This window comes from Etheostoma spectabile, chromosome 1, assembly GCF_008692095.1.
Source record: "Etheostoma spectabile isolate EspeVRDwgs_2016 chromosome 1, UIUC_Espe_1.0, whole genome shotgun sequence".
In the NCBI taxonomy this organism is placed as follows: Eukaryota; Metazoa; Chordata; class Actinopteri; order Perciformes; family Percidae; genus Etheostoma; species Etheostoma spectabile.
The window spans coordinates 26,447,634-26,450,950 of record NC_045733.1 but is presented as its reverse complement, the minus strand read 5'-3'; the positions used below and the strand labels follow the sequence as shown (position 1 = coordinate 26,450,950).

Below are 3,317 nucleotides of genomic sequence, written 5' to 3'. Positions count from 1 at the left end.
GTGTGTGTGTGTGTGTGTGTGTGTGTGATACAGCTACGGAAACACAAGCTGAGAGAAAACTGGGAGAGGTTGCAGGATAGTGGAATGTGATTGTGTTTCTTCATCGGTCTTGTACAGGCTGGGCACCATGTGTGCAGGACGCTTATGTATGCAAATCAAATATAACCATGCTCATCAACTTTTATCGTGGTAATGAATCAAATATTTCCTCTTCATTTAGCCATTTTGAGCCAATCACTTCATCAGATTTAGTTACAAATTGTAACTAGTATTTTAAATACTATGTATAAATAGTCACAGTCAGTCTAGCTGTCTGTTGTAAAAAGCTCTCTTGACTTTCTTACTTAAAACATAGCTTGTCCACTCACACAGGCTGGTATTCTGAATAACACTTTCTTAATGACCCTTCTTTTGACAATGACAGTGGCTTTACCGCTAATAGTTTTCATTACTAGCTACCTTTGTTCCAGTCTGCTACCGTTTCCTCCGCTAACGTCACACAGCTTTGCTATTAATAGTATTTGATTCTGACTTTTCCTTTAACGCTCACAAAAGATACTTCTTCCCTTCTTGCTTTATTCCTCAGTATTCACACATCTCCAAGATAAGGTCCCTTTTATCCTGTGATGATCTTAATGAAGTTGTTAATGACATTGATTATTGATCAGTATTGCAGCTCATTTGTCTACTGCTTCAGGCGGGTGTGGCCCGAATGGATTTTAAAATTTTATTGTTAACATTAAAGGGCTTCTCATTTGACCTAGCCAGTCTTGTTTGTTGTATAGATGTCTAGGTAAATGACCAGGTTACATATGTTAAGATCTCAACATCTTCCCGTTCTGTTTTGTTTTAGAATTTAATTATTCGGGGTCAAAAAAGGGTAATATGTTTTTACTGTTGGTGTGATGCCAGGTCTGTCTCTGTGGGAGTGTAAACTAGTACATAACAGTAATAATCAGTGTAAGGAACAGAGAGACTTATGTAAAAGGTACTTCTTCACCAAAGCATATTTCCATAAAGCATTGTCCGGTGTGTCTGCAGTGTGTTCGGAGACCTCAAAGACTGTCTTTCCTCTAAATGAGCATTGTCTTCACAACACTGCAGGTTAATGGACTAAAAAAGGCTTTCACTTGATTCCCTTTATTCTCAGATGCAACACTTTCAAATACTGAAATCAGGAGAGTAGACCATGTATTTATGACACATTATCTCGGTCAAAAAACATGCTGTCTTACTAATTTTGACAGCTGCAGATTTAAGACAAGATATTAGTTGCAAGAAAACACTCAAAAGTAATACAGACTGACCGTACTTGCGTTAATAGGCACGCAGCTGCTCATATACGCTGTATGAGGCTTTGAGTCCGACATATGGCCTCCAGGCCCTGACCATTAATTATCTGATTAACAAAGCCCAGATTTGTCAAGAAATATTTGTTCATGGCCCTTTGACAACCGATGGGTTAATGCGTCATTCCCGAGGATAATCTCAGACAGCTTTCTGTATAATGTCAGAATCAGGTTCAATGTATAAAACACATACTGGGAATTTGACTCTGTCTTTTTGTTGCTATCAAAGTACACAGAAATAGACATAAAGCAACATCCAACACAACATGTTTTCTTGGCATTTTTATTTTCCTGGAAAAATCAGAAATCAATTTACACTTTGAGAAATGTATCTTCTGCCAAATTTTATGGGTTACACCCATTTCCTGTTTTCTTCACTGACAGAAGTTACAATGAAATAGGCCTTACTTCCACTTTCAGACACGTGCTGAGCATTTAAATGTTACTTTAGTTAAGTAAATTAATGTTGTTTTTGATCATCAATAAAACTGTATTGTAAGTGTATTAGGCCTGGCTGCAATTGAGCCATTTGAAATGGTGGTGGTGATGGCGCAGTAGATATGACACATGTATTTGGTGTGGGAGATCTGTGTTCAATTACAACTGCAATACATCAACCAGTGCGTCCCTGAGCAAGACACTTAACCCATAGTTGCTCCAGAGGCGTGTGGCCTCTGACATATAAAGCAATTGTAAGACGCTTTGAATAAAAGGGTCAGCTAAATGACACGTATTGTAATGTAAAACAGTCAATTATAAACCGTAGAGGCTCAGTCTGTGATACAGCATTTAGTTAATATAACTCATGCAGAAGTGGATGATGACAGTGTTACATTTTGCTTGTCAGCTGACTTTACCTGGAAGATATTAGTCATGTCACCTAAGTTGAACTTTGGAACTAAAAACAAGAAAACTAAAGTCACATAGACAGTAAAAGTCACTTACCAGTGGCAGTCACTCTTGTGAGTTGTTTTGGTTTCAAGAGCCAGATTGAGGGTCTTCTGATCTAAGAATCCCCTGTATGTCCCCTATGTGTACGGCTGGTAGCAGAGAAGTGCTGCAGCATGGTTCCCAGCAGATTGAGGAAGTTCAGATCATTGGCTTCTCTCAGACAAGCCCCAACTTGTCACTTGGGTCTTTTTGCTAGGAGAAGCACTGAACAGTTGTTGTAGAAACACAGGCCACTGAGCGCCACCAAGAGGAGGAGTGGAAGACTTACAGTAGAGAGTAAAACTTGTTAACCCTTTGCTGATGTTCAGCAGTTTAACTACCCACTGATGTGTTAAACCCTGCATGTGGTATTGCTTAAGAAGAGAATAAGAAACAAGTTGATGGACCTTTTCTTTTAACAGCAGCACAGTTTATTATGAATCGTAAAAGCTACCAATATAATGTGCAAAGAATTTTGGTAACATCAACCAACATATTTTCTAGATACATTTAAGATTAAGTGGATCACCAACATTGAAACAGTTTTCAAAACGTTTATGTAATACTTAGGCTATGTACCGCACGCTGCATTACAATAGCTATAATTAGCACCCAATGTTGTTAGTAACACCAGTTTTCTGATTTGTTACTTAGAACGTTGATTAAAAAAAGAAACCCCTTTATACTTACCGCTTTTGACTTAAAGTTAATTTCAAATTTTCTAATGTAGAAAATTCTACATTGGGGTTAAGTTACCTCAATTTAAGCACAGTTTATTTTCTATCACTGCAGTTTTTATGCATAGAAAAGCTTAAAGATCCCATGACATGGTGCTCTTTGGATGCTTGTATATAGGCCTTAGTGGTCCCCTAATACTGTATCTGAAGTCTCTTTCCCGAAATACAGCCACTAGAGCCAGTCCCAATGAGCTTTCCTTAGGACGTGCCATTTCTGTCATAGCTATTGAGGGAAGGAGGAGGGGGGGTCTCTCTCTTTCTCATGGGTGGGCCAAATTCTCTGGGCGGGCAAAGCAGAGAA

General features: G+C 38.6%; 1 protein-coding gene and 1 long non-coding RNA gene across 3 annotated transcripts in view; one reads left to right on the top strand and one right to left on the bottom strand.

The window, feature by feature from the left end:
- The window catches only part of LOC116692501 (retinoblastoma-like protein 2), a 10,510-nt gene extending 7,987 nt beyond the window's left edge, over positions 1-2,523 (bottom strand). Inside the window, exon 1 of one of the 2 annotated variants that reach the window (XM_032520852.1) lies at positions 2,295-2,523. The gene's annotated coding sequence lies outside the window, so the exon portion shown is untranslated. The remainder of the gene's footprint in view (positions 1-2,294) is intronic. The other variant, XM_032520859.1, reaches the window with a different exon arrangement.
- The window catches only part of LOC116692539 (uncharacterized), a 14,687-nt gene that overhangs the window by 8,721 nt on the left and 2,649 nt on the right, over positions 1-3,317 (top strand). The window lies entirely within an intron of this gene.